The 16,411-nt window shown below is 43.8% G+C and overlaps 1 protein-coding gene across 14 annotated transcripts in view; it reads right to left on the bottom strand.

Annotated features, from left to right (window-relative positions):
- The window catches only part of DAB1 (DAB adaptor protein 1), a 4,845,894-nt gene that overhangs the window by 4,482,849 nt on the left and 346,634 nt on the right, over window positions 1-16,411 (bottom strand). The window lies entirely within an intron of this gene.

Raw genomic sequence — 16,411 nt, 5'->3', positions numbered from 1 at the left:
CTAACTGTCCCAAAATTTAACAATATCCAAATAGATCAATCAAAACCACTAAAATATATTAAAAAAATAGACAGTTAGAATACGCCAATTCGTATCTAACTGCTCCAAAATTTTATAATATCAAAACAAATGAAGACTCTGTTACTGCTCCAAAAAAATACAACAAAGCAAAGTACAAAGCATTAGCCAGAAACAACAAGTGAGCACTGAAAACAAACAAACAAATAAACTGTAGCATAACAGAAAAAGGGTTTTTTTTTAATCCAACAAGGATTTTTTTTTCTCCCACAGACCCAATGATTTTAGCAACAAATACAGAAATTGGGCAAATTGCACAGTACTCTGATTTGTACTCTACTAAATATGAGGATTGAAAAAAAAATAAAAGTATATTGCTTATACAATGTAATAAGTCATGACAAAATACTAATACTAACATGCTATTTTCTTTTATCACAGAAATGAAGAAGAAAAACATGGACTCCCATTACTAGACCAAACAGTAAGTATACAATAATAAGGACAACCATAGCAGCATATCACATCCATAGTATCTAATACCTTTGTTCCTTATGCATTTGTTTTTCACCCAAAGTTATAGGCAAATATGAATGTGATATGCTGCGGTGGTTGTTGCCAGGGCATACAGTCTTGGGTGCATGGCAAAATGGCCATGCACCCAAGACTGTATGCCCTGGCAACAACCACCGCAGCATATCACATCCATAGAGTCAAACATTTCAACTATGATCTATGGGAAACTTTTAATGACCGCGAACAATGTGAGTTCTTAGAACACTTTGAACTTGCCAGCGAACAATACGGACACCGTTTTCAGGACACCCCCCTACGAACATTTCAGAACAACGCAATATTTCTTAGAACACTTTCATCTTAACAACGAACAATACGGACAGCGTCCTAAGGACACCCCCTACGAACATTCCAGACACTGGGAGTGTTCTCAAAAACGTCTTCAGAACACCCCCATTTTGTTTATTTGCGAACATTTCAGGACACTGCGGGTGTTCTTAGAACACATTCAACTTGACAGAGAACAATACGGACAGCATCCTCAGGACACCCCCTACAAACACTCCCCGGACACTGCAAGTGTTCTTAGAAGCGTCTTCAGAACACCCCCATTTTGTTTATTTGCAAACATTTCAGGACACTGCGGGTGTTCTTAGAACACATTCAACTTGACAGAGAACAATACGGACAGCGTCCTCAGGACACCCCCTACGAACATTCCAGGACACCGGGAGTGTTCTTAGAAGCTTCTTCAGAACACCACCATCTTGTTTATTTGCGAACATTTCAGGACACCGTGAGTGTTCTTAGGACACATTCAACTTGACAGAGAACAATACGGACAGCGTCCTCAGGACACCCCCTACGAACATTCCAGGACACTGCAAGTGTTCTTAGAAGCGTCTTCAGAACACCACCATCTTGTTTATTTGCGAACATTTCAGGACACCGCGAGTGTTCTTAGGACACATTCAACTTGACAGAGAACAATACGGACAGCGTGTTCAGGACACCACCTACGAACACTCCCCGGACACCGCAAGTGTTCTTAGAAGCGTCTTCAGAACACCACCATCTTGTTTATTTGCGAACATTTCAGGACACCGCAAGTGTTCTTAGGACACATTCAACTTGACAGAGAACAATACGGACAGCGTCCTCAGGACACCCCCTACGAACATTCCAGGACACCGGGAGTGTTCTTCGAAGCGTCTTCAGAACACCACCATCTTGTTTATTTGCGAACATTTCAGGACACCGCGAGTGTTCTTAGGACACATTCAACTTGACCGAGAACAATACGGACAGCGTCCTCAGGACACCCCCTACGAACATTCCAGGACACCGGGAGTGTTCTTAGAAGCTTCTTCAGAACACCACCATCTTGTTTATTTGGGAACATTTCAGGACACCGTGAGTGTTCTTAGGACACATTCAACTTGACAGAGAACAATACGGACAGCGTCCTCAGGACACCCCCTACGAACATTCCAGGACACTGCAAGTGTTCTTAGAAGCGTCTTCAGAACACCACCATCTTGTTTATTTGCGAACATTTCAGGACACCGCAAGTGTTCTTAGGACACATTCAACTTGACAGAGAACAATACGGACAGCGTCCTCAGGACACCCCCTATGAACATTCCAGGACACCGGGAGTGTCCTTCGAAGCGTCTTCAGAACACCACCATCTTGTTTATTTGCGAACATTTAAGGACACCGCGAGTGTTCTTAGGACACATTCAACTTGACAGAGAACAATACGGACAGCGTCCTCAGGACACCCCCTACGAACACTCCCCGGACACCGGGAGTGTTCTTAGAAGCGTCTTCAGAACACCCCCATTTTCTTTATTTGCAAACATTTCAGGACACCGCGGGTGTTCTTAGAACACATTCAACTTGACAGAGAATAATACGGACAGCGTCCTCGGGACACCCCCTACGAACACTCCCCGGACACCGCAAGTGTTCTTAGAAGCGTCTTCAGAACACCCCCATTTTGTTTATTTGCAAACATTTCAGGACACCACAGGTGTTCTTAGAACACATTCAACTTGAAAGAGAACAATACGGACAGCGTCCTCAGGACACCCCCTACGAACATTCCAGGACACCGGGAGAGTTCTTCGAAGCGTCTTCAGAACACCACCATCTTGTTTATTTGCGAACATTTAAGGACACCGCGAGTGTTCTTAGGACACATTCAACTTGACAGAGAACAATACGGACAGCGTCCTCAGGACACCCCCTACGAACACTCCCCTGACACCGCGAGTGTTCTTAGAAGCGTCTTCAGAACACCCCCATTTTCTTTATTTGCGAACATTTCAGGACACCGCGGGTGTTCTTAGAACACATTCAACTTGACAGAGAATAATACGGACAGCGTCCTCAGGACACCCCCTACGAACACTCCCCGGACACCGCAAGTGTTCTTAGAAGCGTCTTCAGAACACCCCCATTTTGTTTATTTGCGAACATTTCGGGACACCACGGGTGTTCTTAGAACACATTCAACTTGAAAGAGAACAATACGGACAGCGTCCTCAGGACACCCCCTACGAACATTCCAGGAAACCGGGAGTGTTCTACGAAGCGTCTTCAGAACACCCCCATTTTCTTTATTTGCAAACATTTCAGGACACCGCGGGTGTTCTTAGAACACATTCAACTTGACAGAGAATAAAACGGACAGCGTCCTTAGGACACCCCCTACGAACACTCCCCGGACACCGCGAGTGTTCTTAGAAGCGTCTTCAGAACACCACCATCTTGTTTATTTGCGAACATTTCAGGACACCGCGAGTGTTCTTAGGACACATTCAACTTGACAGAGAACAATACGGACAGCGTCCTCAGGACACCCCCTACGAACATTCCAGGACACCAGGGAGTGTTCTTAGAAGCTTCTTCAGAACACCACCATCTTGTTTATTTGCGAACATTTCAGGACACCGCGAGTGTTCTTAGGACACATTCAACTTGACAGAGAACAATACGGACAGCGTCTTCAGGACACCACCTACGAACACTCCCCGGACACCGCAAGTGTTCTTAGAAGCGTCTTCAGAACACCACCATCTTGTTTATTTGCAAACATTTCAGGACACCGCAAGTGTTCTTAGGACACATTCAACTTGACAGAGAACAATACGGACAGCGTCCTCAGGACACCCCCTACGAACATTCCAGGACACCGGGAGTGTTCTTCGAAGCGTCTTCAGAACACCACCATCTTGTTTATTTGCGAACATTTAAGGACACCGCGAGTGTTCTTAGGACACATTCAACTTGACAGAGAATAATACGGACAGCGTCCTCAGGACACCCCCTACGAACACTCCCCGGACACCGCGAGTGTTCTTAGAAGCGTCTTCAGAACACCCCCATTTTCTTTATTTGCGAACATTTCAGGACACCACGTGTGTTCTTAGAACACATTCAACTTGACAGAGAATAATACGGACAGCGTCCTCAGGACACCCCCTACGAACACTCCGCGGACACCGCAAGTGTTCTTAGAAGCGTCTTCAGAACACCCCCATTTTGTTTATTTGCGAACATTTCAGGACACCACGGGTGTTCTTAGAACACATTCAACTTGAAAGAGAACAATACGGACAGCGTCCTCAGGACACCCCCTAGGAACATTCCAGGACACCCGGAGTGTTCTTCGAAGCGTCTTCAGAACACCACCATCTTGTTTATTTGCGAACATTTAAGGACACTGCGAGTGTTCTTAGGACACATTCAACTTGACAGAGAACAATACGGACAGCGTCCTCAGGACACCCCCTACGAACACTCCCCGGACACCGCGAGTGTTCTTAGAAGCGTCTTCAGAACACCCCCATTTTCTTTATTTGCGAACATTTCAGGACACCGCGGGTGTTCTTAGAACACATTCAACTTGACAGAGAATAATACGGACAGCGTCCTCAGGACACCCCCTACGAACACTCCCCGGACACCGCGAGTGTTCTTAGAAGCGTCTTCAGAACACCCCCATTTTGTTTATTTGCGAACATTTCAGGACACCACGGGTGTTCTTAGAACACATTCAACTTGAAAGAGAACAATACGGACAGCGTCCTCAGGACACCCCCTACGAACATTCCAGGACACCGGGAGTGTTCTTCGAAGCGTCTTCAGAACACCCCATTTTCTTTATTTGCAAACATTTCAGGACACCGCGGGTGTTCTTAGAACACATTCAACTTGACAGAGAATAATACGGACAGCGTCCTCAGGACACCCCCTACGAACATTTCAGGACACCGGGAGCGTTCTCAAAAACGTCTTCAGGACACCCCCATTTTGTTTATTTGCGAACATTTCAGGACACCGCAGGTGTTCTTAGAACACATTCAACTTGACAGAGAACAATACGGACAGCGTCCTCAGGACACCCCCTACGAACACTCCCCGGACACCGCGAGTGTTCTTAGAAGCGTCTTCAGAACACCACCATCTTGTTTATTTGCGAACATTTCAGGACACCGCGAGTGTTCTTAGGACACATTCAACTTGACAGAGAACAATACGGACAGCGTCCTCAGGACACCCCCTACGAACACTCCCCGGACACCGTGAGTGTTCTTAGAAGCGTCTTCAGAACACCACCATCTTGTTTATTTGCGAACATTTCAGGACACCGTGAGTGTTCTTAGGACACATTCATCTTGACAGAGAGCCATTCATTTGTTTTCCACCCAAAGTTATAAGCAAATATGAATGTGATATGCTGCGGTGGTTGTTGCCAGGGCATGGAGTCTTGGGTGCATGGCCAAATGGCCATGCACCCAAGACTCTATGCCCTGGCAACAACCACCGCAGCATATCACATCCATAGAGTCAAACATTTCAACTATGATCTATGGGAAACTTTTAATGTCCGCGAACAATGTGAGTGTTCTTAGAACACTTTGAACTTGCCAGCGAACAATACGTACACCGTTTTCTGGACACCCCCTACGAACATTTCAGAACAACGCGATAGTTCTTAGAACACTTTCAACTTAACAACGAACAATACGGACAGCATCCTAAGGACACCCCCTACGAACATTCCAGGACACCGGGAGTGTTCTCAAAAACGTCTTCAGAACACCCCCATTTTGTTTATTTGCGAACATTTCAGGACACTGCGGGTGTTCTTAGAACACATTCAACTTGACAGAGAACAATACGGACAGCGTCCTCAGGACACCCCCTACGAACATTCCAGGAAACCAGGAGTGTTCTTAGAAGCTTCTTCAGAACACCACCATCTTGTTTATTTGGGAACATTTCAGGACACCGTGAGTGTTCTTAGGACACATTCAACTTGACAGAGAACAATACGGACAGCGTCCTCAGGACACCCCCTACGAACATTCCAGGACACTGCAAGTGTTCTTAGAAGCGTCTTCAGAACACCACCATCTTGTTTATTTGCGAACATTTCAGGACACCGCAAGTGTTCTTAGGACACATTCAACTTGACAGAGAACAATACGGACAGCGTCCTCAGGACACCCCCTATGAACATTCCAGGACACCGGGAGTGTCCTTCGAAGCGTCTTCAGAACACCACCATCTTGTTTATTTGCGAACATTTAAGGACACCGCGAGTGTTCTTAGGACACATTCAACTTGACAGAGAACAATACGGACAGCGTCCTCAGGACACCCCCTACGAACACTCCCCGGACACCGGGAGTGTTCTTAGAAGCGTCTTCAGAACACCCCCATTTTCTTTATTTGCAAACATTTCAGGACACCGCGGGTGTTCTTAGAACACATTCAACTTGACAGAGAATAATACGGACAGCGTCCTCGGGACACCCCCTACGAACACTCCCCGGACACCGCAAGTGTTCTTAGAAGCGTCTTCAGAACACCCCCATTTTGTTTATTTGCAAACATTTCAGGACACCACAGGTGTTCTTAGAACACATTCAACTTGAAAGAGAACAATACGGACAGCGTCCTCAGGACACCCCCTACGAACATTCCAGGACACCGGGAGAGTTCTTCGAAGCGTCTTCAGAACACCACCATCTTGTTTATTTGCGAACATTTAAGGACACCGCGAGTGTTCTTAGGACACATTCAACTTGACAGAGAACAATACGGACAGCGTCCTCAGGACACCCCCTACGAACACTCCCCTGACACCGCGAGTGTTCTTAGAAGCGTCTTCAGAACACCCCCATTTTCTTTATTTGCGAACATTTCAGGACACCGCGGGTGTTCTTAGAACACATTCAACTTGACAGAGAATAATACGGACAGCGTCCTCAGGACACCCCCTACGAACACTCCCCGGACACCGCAAGTGTTCTTAGAAGCGTCTTCAGAACACCCCCGTTTTGTTTATTTGCGAACATTTCGGGACACCACGGGTGTTCTTAGAACACATTCAACTTGAAAGAGAACAATACGGACAGCATCCTCAGGACACCCCCTACGAACATTCCAGGAAACCGGGAGTGTTCTACGAAGCGTCTTCAGAACACCCCCATTTTCTTTATTTGCAAACATTTCAGGACACCGCGGGTGTTCTTAGAACACATTCAACTTGACAGAGAATAAAACGGACAGCGTCCTTAGGACACCCCCTACGAACACTCCCCGGACACCGCGAGTGTTCTTAGAAGCGTCTTCAGAACACCACCATCTTGTTTATTTGCGAACATTTCAGGACACCGCGAGTGTTCTTAGGACACATTCAACTTGACAGAGAACAATACGGACAGCGTCCTCAGGACACCCCCTACGAACATTCCAGGACACCAGGGAGTGTTCTTAGAAGCTTCTTCAGAACACCACCATCTTGTTTATTTGCGAACATTTCAGGACACCGCGAGTGTTCTTAGGACACATTCAACTTGACAGAGAACAATACGGACAGCGTCTTCAGGACACCACCTACGAACACTCCCCGGACACCGCAAGTGTTCTTAGAAGCGTCTTCAGAACACCACCATCTTGTTTATTTGCAAACATTTCAGGACACCGCAAGTGTTCTTAGGACACATTCAACTTGACAGAGAACAATACGGACAGCGTCCTCAGGACACCCCCTACGAACATTCCAGGACACCGGGAGTGTTCTTCGAAGCGTCTTCAGAACACCACCATCTTGTTTATTTGCGAACATTTAAGGACACCGCGAGTGTTCTTAGGACACATTCAACTTGACAGAGAATAATACGGACAGCGTCCTCAGGACACCCCCTACGAACACTCCGCGGACACCGCAAGTGTTCTTAGAAGCGTCTTCAGAACACCCCCATTTTGTTTATTTGCGAACATTTCAGGACACCACGGGTGTTCTTAGAACACATTCAACTTGAAAGAGAACAATACGGACAGCGTCCTCAGGACACCCCCTAGGAACATTCCAGGACACCCGGAGTGTTCTTCGAAGCGTCTTCAGAACACCACCATCTTGTTTATTTGCGAACATTTAAGGACACCGCGAGTGTTCTTACGACACATTCAACTTGACAGAGAACAATACGGACAGCGTCCTCAGGACACCCCCTACGAACACTCCCCGGACACCGCGAGTGTTCTTAGAAGCGTCTTCAGAACACCCCCATTTTCTTTATTTGCGAACATTTCAGGACACCGCGGGTGTTCTTAGAACACATTCAACTTGACAGAGAATAATATGGACAGCGTCCTCAGGACACCCCCTACGAACACTCCCCGGACACCGCGAGTGTTCTTAGAAGCGTCTTCAGAACACCCCCATTTTGTTTATTTGCGAACATTTCAGGACACCACGGGTGTTCTTAGAACACATTCAACTTGAAAGAGAACAATACGGACAGCGTCCTCAGGACACCCCCTACGAACATTCCAGGACACCGGGAGTGTTCTTCGAAGCGTCTTCAGAACACCCCATTTTCTTTATTTGCAAACATTTCAGGACACCGCGGGTGTTCTTAGAACACATTCAACTTGACAGAGAATAATACGGACAGCGTCCTCAGGACACCCCCTACGAACATTTCAGGACACCGGGAGCGTTCTCAAAAACGTCTTCAGAACACCCCCATTTTGTTTATTTGCGAACATTTCAGGACACCGCAGGTGTTCTTAGAACACATTCAACTTGACAGAGAACAATACGGACAGCGTCCTCAGGACACCCCCTACGAACACTCCCCGGACACCGCGAGTGTTCTTAGAAGCGTCTTCAGAACACCACCATCTTGTTTATTTGCGAACATTTCAGGACACCGCGAGTGTTCTTAGGACACATTCAACTTGACAGAGAACAATACGGACAGCGTCCTCAGGACACCCCCTACGAACACTCCCCGGACACCGTGAGTGTTCTTAGAAGCGTCTTCAGAACACCACCATTTTGTTTATTTGCGAACATTTCAGGACACCGCGGGTGTTCTTAGAACACATTCAACTTGACAGAGAATAATACAGGCAGCGTCCTCAGGACACCCCCTACGAACATTTCAGGACACCGGGAGTGTTCTCAAAAACGTCTTCAGAACACCCCCATTTTGTTTATTTGCGAACATTTCAGGACACCGCGGGTGTTCTTAGAACACATTCAACTTGACAGACAACAATACGGACAGCGTCCTCAGGACACCCCCTACGAACACTCCCCGGACACCACGAGTGTTCTTAGAACAGTTTCACTTTGCTTGCGAACAAAACAGACACATATTGAGTCCTTAGAACACCCCCCAGTCAGTTTATTTAGAACATTTCAGAACACCCGTGATGCCCGCAAACAAATCGAACACAAAAAGAACCTCTAACACATAAAAAACACAACTTTCATCCTATCTCATACACTCCTACCTCCCCAAACACTCCTACACACCAACACACTCTACTAAATACACATTTTGAACAAAGTTTCACCGCGCTGTCCACAGACGTCCGCGAATCCAAGATGGTGGGCGCTACCGAAAAATCTAACGCGCTTCACGCTCCACGCCATCCAATCAGCGAACACGTTGCATGCCCGCCAACATCACGCAAGGCAATTGGCCAATCAGGACACTGTCCGCGGAGTGAACAGGGAAGTGTGTCCGCGAACCGAACACAGATATCACTCATTTTTTTTTACCTACTTTTTGGTCATTTAAAAAAAAAACTACTGGACGGATTTTCACCAAATTTGCAAAAGCACGCTTCTGGGACCAAGCTGCTGCTCCTGGTCCAAATTTGGTGGAAATCCGTCCAGCGGTTTGGGCTGTAGGCGCGAGCAAAAGTCTTTTCCCATTCAGTCTATGGGGAAAAAAAAAGTTTTGGGACCCCCCCTATAACTTTGCCCCCCCTGGACGAATCCTCACCAAACTTTGCAAAACAATTCAGAGTGACCCAAATACTTTTTTGGCAAAGATTGGTGAGTATCCGTCCAGGGAGAGCGAAGTTATAAGCCACCCAAAAAGTGCTCTTCCTATGGAAACAGCAACTTAACCATAACTACATGGCCACTACCGTGGCCATGTAATATATATATACATATATACAGTGAAAAAAAACTTTGTTAAAGGGATTTTATGGTTAAGTTGCGCCACTAAAAAGCTATGAAATTCAGTGAATAAACTTTGTTAAGGGGATGTTATGGTTACAAGTAAAACCGAAAAACCCCAGAAATCCGCCAGTTATGGGAAGCTAAGCAACCATAACTCACGCTACCACCATGCACTGCTAAGACTAATGACATCAAAGATGACATAACAAATGTCATTGATGACATCACTGATGGCATCACATGTCTAGCTCCCTCCTTTCTCCTTTACTGACATATCTAGGCCACCTGGTTTTCTTCAGTAACAGTTAGGAACTAAAAATTTAAAAGGTGCTATATTTGTAAATGTATCCTTCAAATATGTTCTTACAGTAATTCCCTTAGGGTCCACTCACATCATATGAAACATATACATAGGGGAAGACACAGGCTTGAAAGACAGCAATCCTTTCTATGCATGAAGATAATCAGTAAGGTTATCAACACGTTCTTATGGTTCTGCTGTTTTTTTTATTACTGTACTTTCCCTGGATATCCTCATATTTGTATACTTTGTACTCACACTACTTTCCTTACGGTCCAGTGACATCATGTGATACTTATAAATACGGAAAAGAGCAGCTTTGAAGAAGAGCAATCATTTCTGTGCATGAAGATAATCAGTTAGGTTATGAACATTGTCTGTTAGTACTGCTGCTTTTTTGCATACTCCACTTTCCCTGTATATATTTATATTTGTATGTGTTGTTGTATCTTTGTGTTTTGTCTGTACTAATCAATTACGTAGTAAGTGGGTTTTATTAGCTACTTATTAAATGTTTCACAGTACGCAAAAGTCTAATAAGAAAGCATTTATCATTTTACTATTCAACGTGGTAAGGTTATTAATATTGCACCTCCATCAAGTGTGCTGCACACAATGCCTATGTTTCTACATGAGTAGCTTAGTATACTGGAAAGAACTTAATAATAGAATGCTATTTGTATCAATGAATTGCTTAATGCACTACGTACCTCATGATATTTATTCCAATGATCCTTGACGCCTTTTTATCAACATTACAATAAGAATCCCTTGTACAGACTTTCATGAAAAGTAAATGCACATGTGATGTCATCAGTGATGTCATCCATGACATTTGTGATGTCATCTTTGATGTCCTGGGTGTTAGTCTTAGTAGTGCACGGTGGTGGCGCGAGTTATGGTTGCTTTGCTCACCATAACTGGCGAATTTCTGTGGTTTTTCAGTTTTACTTGTAACCATAACTTCCCTTTAACAAAGTTTTTTCACTGAATTTCATAGGTTTTTAGTAGCGCAACTTAACCATAACTTCCCTTTAACAATGTTTTGTTCACTGAATTTCATAGGTTTTTAGTAGTGCAACTTAACCATAACGCTCCATTAACAAAGTTTTTTCACTGAATATATGTAGATATAGATAGCATGAATTTGATAGGTGTTTAGTAGGATTCCCTTAGTTTAAATACATGTAACATACTGAGCCCCCTACCCCATGCTAGTGATTTTGATGTCCGCGGACTGTGCACATGTCCGCGGATGGACTCGGTCAACATTAACACTATCCAAAAACTCAAGGGGTATCTTACATCCTTATATCATGCAATAAAAACACTGAACATGTTCAAAAAGCAGCACATGAATAAATTGCATTCAATAATAAATAAGAAGTGGAAACTGTATATGTATCACACCAACAGTCCAATTAAATAGCATGTGCAACATAATGGAACCTACCAAAAGAAAATAAATAAGCCTCCAGCAGAATGACCAGCACAGAAACTGCACAGCAAAAATGAACAGCACACATACGCAGCAGTAACAGCAAAGCTTAAAAAGAAATGACTAAGTACACTACATTAATTTTATATATATATATATATATATATATATATATATATAAAGTTTCTGTATTATATTAGGTACACTAAAAGTATTTTTGTTTTGTTTTTTGCACAGAAATGTCTAGTACGTTGGAATGATTAGAAGAAATTTTTCCTTGGGATGAAATAAGTGAAAACAATGATACTACACTACTCTAAATAAACAAATTATTTACCATTACTTTATGTGTACTTAACATGTATATATTGTTTTTAACAGACCATACAGACATTAAACATAATACAGAAACAGACACCTTGGAAAATCATATGCCGCATGTGGAGCAAAAAATTGATCTATTAATGACAAATGTCATTCTTTTAAAAAACTGTGTGGAGGACCATATAAAGGACCATCTAAAGGAAAAAATTAAATATCACTGTCCCACATGTACCTGTACACCTTCTCAATGTCCCAGCCAACCATCCCCAAAAACTCCCCAGCAATAAAAACGCTATTTCAATCCCTTCCTCCCCTACCATCCAACATATACAAATCCCTAATTCCGTAATTCCCCTGTATTTGTATCAGTTTCTGCTTCCCCTTTCTATCATAATTTTTATATTTTTATACAATTATAAAATGTTATGTGTGCTGTTACTATATTACTCTGTGTCTTGTTTTTTTTTTAAAAAAGGCAGTTAGGGTGTTCGTGGACAGCAGTCCGGGATGTCTGCAATTAATCAAAAAGGGGGTGTCCTAAGGACACTATACCTGTTTGCACTGTCCAAAATCAAAATGGAGGTGTCCTTAGGACACACAATATGTCCGCCTGTCCGCAATTAACCAAAATTGGGGTGTCCTAACACTATACCTGTTTGCACTGTCCACAACCAGAATAAATATGTCCGTAGAACACATATCCTGTCCACCTGTCCACAAAGTTGTGACGCACATTTATTTTGAACTCGATCCGTAGAACACCCGTGCTCATGTGTATCACACACTTGGGTCTTACAAACATTTTGTCTGTCCGTAACTGTCCGCTGCACGTGTGTTGCACTTTTAATTCATTCGGGGACCCGAACAATGTCTGTAAAACACCTGCGCACATGTGCACAACCGACCCCGCATATTTGGTCTCCTACGGACAGCAGTCCCATTCGCAAACGTGTCCACAACGTCATCATGTGATTGCATCCATGCTAAGCATGAGTCCTTGTTCGCAAACACCGTCTGGGCCCCCAGACATTTAAAATGTGATTTTCTTTAGCAATCCAAGGTATTTTCCAATGAAAGTTCACCATTGCACATGTCCCAGACAATGCCCGTGGTGGTCTACTTACTTTTTGGAACTTTTGGAGCCCTTTCTTGGTGTGCAAAGTATTCACGGACAGCACGGGTATCCGCAAAGCACGCCCCAGCACCCCTATAAAAAGGCCACACCCGAGAGCTGCCCCTTATTCTGTTTTTGCGCTTCCAGGACAGCAACTGCTCCATGTTGCATTGTTGCATTGGATTGCTCTTTCCTGTGTGCAGACTGCTCACATTCAGGTGGTTCCTGACACCATTGAAGATGGCAACCATGGCTGCTCCTGCTGGTGCTACTTCTGCCTCAGCACCACCCCCAACCTCTCCACAACCACCAGCTCCACAAGGGCCTGCAGAAGGGAACAGGCATGAGGATGCAGAGGAGAGTGATGAAGAGGATGACGAGGATTAGGTAGTGGAAGACCCTACTACTAGTGCTCACTGTGAATCTTGGGTGTGGCGGTTGTGTGCCACTCTTGATGGACTACTGAAAGCATGTGCAAACAAGGTGCTCTGCACTCAGTGCCAGTTGGCACTGAGTCATGGCAAACCGGGTTTGTACAGCTACGGTACTACCTCAATGAAGCGACACCTAAGGTTGTTCCACAGTGGTCTATTCGTAAGGTTGTACCTTGCGATAAACGTAGTAGGTTGAGTTCCCCTGCAGCATCCTCTATTTATGCTCCTGTCACCACAGGAGACACTGCTAAGGGGCAGCACATCCCTCCAGCTGCCTCGCAGGCCATGCATGATGCTGTAGACCCTTACCTTTTAAAGGTCACAGTATTGTGTTTGTACTGTGATGCAGTACTCTGCAGAGGGGAGACCATTGGAAGTGCTTTCGAGGCTGCGGTCCGGGAGCATGTGAAGGACTGCCATCTACCTGATTAAAGCCCACCCAACATCTTCCTTTCTCCACCTGCCCTTTCTTATCCCCGTGGATGGTGCCCCTTCCTTACCCAGTTTCCCTTCCTGTCCTTGTGTGTCGTGTTTAAAAAAAACCAAAAAATATAAAAAAACAAAAATCCCCCCCAAAAAGGCTCTTTTCAGAGACGCCTTTCACAGTTTTTCATTCCATCATGTGTGTAACCATTGCCATCTATTTATCCACATTTCAACCATAATAGCATTTAATGCATTATAGTGCATAGGATGTACGTACAATTTCCTTTCTATACATTCTGCATATTTAACGTACATTTTATCATTTGAACTTCCTTTAGGAATGATGATAAAAGTAATCAGACACAACACACACAGCTATCTAATAAAGTGTCATTTCATGTTAAAAGATGGGACAAATAACAGTATAATTATGGGAGAAGGCTTTCTAGTGCATTATAAAATGACACGCAGCCAGGATGAGTACATGCATCTTTATTCATGCAGACAGATAGCCAATATCATTTTAAAGGCTTCCAGCTGAAACAACTCCGCTGCCTCTACAACTGTTCTTCCAATCTAGACAGCTCTCTCATTCCAGCTGGTTGCCCATTCCATTCTAGAATTTACAACATCCTTCAGCTATGCACAGGTGCAGTTATGCCTATCACATCATGTACAACTATGTACAGTGTTCTAAAGCAAGACATACAACACCTCCCCCCTGGCCTTCAGTCGGCAAGTACCAGATACTTCATTGCAACCCTTTATTTCCGGCTCTCACATCTCCATCTCACATCTCCAAGCACAACAGGATCACCCAGTAGTTTGGTAATCACCTGGTGAGTAATAGGCTGCTGAACCCATCAAATCTGTTTGCTTTATTTCCCACAACTTCACAATTGCATACATTGCATGCTTTTCCCTACAGTCTCTGCCATTTACCCTGTAAAAATAGCAAAACAAACAAGCATACGTTTATTTCGTCTATCTCCTAACATCCAATAACACCGCCTTAAGAGGCCAAACTGTACGCTTACTATTGTAATCATTTCTAAAGCATGTTCAACTAACAGATTCTAAGTAAAATATACAGAATGCACAAAGGCAAATGAAAGTGCATCTACATGCTATGCACAGTTATCAGAAAGCACTACTACTGCAGAAACAAAGAAATCCATGTCTACATTAAAAACAGTGCTATTAACACACATATTTACTAACTTCTTTCTTTCACAATTGCAGTGAAGACCACTCCCCTGAAAAGCAGCAGCGTCTGAAGTTTGAACCAGAACTCAGAAGAAACCTACTCTTTCCATCCAAAAAAGTAAGTGCAATACTGCCATAATGTTCCAACTGTTACTCAAACACTGTAGAATTCTAGTATTGTAAAACAAACAATTGTCAACCCTGAAACATTAGATTTAGTATTAGTGTTTCCCCTCACCAGCTGCATACTTTGTATTGTCATCTGAACACCACTAGAGTAACCCACAAATATGAGAATAGCCTCCCAAACCTGAAGTAGCAGCCCATTGCGCAATCACACACCTCTACATACATCCTTACCATCATACTCAGACACTTATGCACAAAGCACACATACACTGCACAAGATACCAACCCACACTTTCTTTTTTTCTCCAACAGACCCCCAAAGAATGCCTACCAAAAAGCAACTCCGTAGAAAGCAACGCAGAAGTAGACAAAATCAAAATAAAAGTCTCCAAAATAAGCATCCACCTCTAGTAGAATGTGTACAAAAGGTTCAAACAAAACAAGCTTCCAGCACAGAAACTTTTCCTCCTCTTTCAAAATGTAAAACGAAACAGAAAGTGATTAACAAGACTGCAGCTACCACTAGTGCTAACACTGCACCTATAAATCTTGATGTAGCTGCAAGTAAGCATACTAAAGAAATTATTTTACAAAAGTTCCTCAATCAGTATGTGAAAGGCAAAGACAAATTCAAAATGAAACTACTACAAAATATGGACTCCTGTCGAGTGCGCAAATACACAGGACTACAAGGACATTCATTAGCCTGCATTTCTGGACCGATTTGCAAAAGCACCTTCCACCATATCAAAATGATATCAACACACCATTCAACTATAAGAAATATGTTTCATAAACTGTACTATGCCAAAAGTCCTGCTTTAGCACTAGCCAATCTAAATAACAGTCTTCTACATGGTACAGCCAAAGAACTACTCAAAGAAATAGAGCACATCCAGAGAAAATATTTTGGAAGTGAAAGCCACTTACAAAATGCAATAGCCTTACAACAGGCTAGCAACAACTTTACAGATGGCAACCTTCTACTACACACATG

Source organism: Ambystoma mexicanum, chromosome 1q (genome assembly GCF_040938575.1).
Source record: "Ambystoma mexicanum isolate Mex_15411 chromosome 1q, UKY_AmexF1_1, whole genome shotgun sequence".
Lineage (NCBI taxonomy): Eukaryota > Metazoa > Chordata > Amphibia > Caudata > Ambystomatidae > Ambystoma > Ambystoma mexicanum.
The sequence above is the reverse complement of the archived record's forward strand: the minus strand, read 5'-3'. Positions and strand labels throughout refer to the sequence as shown.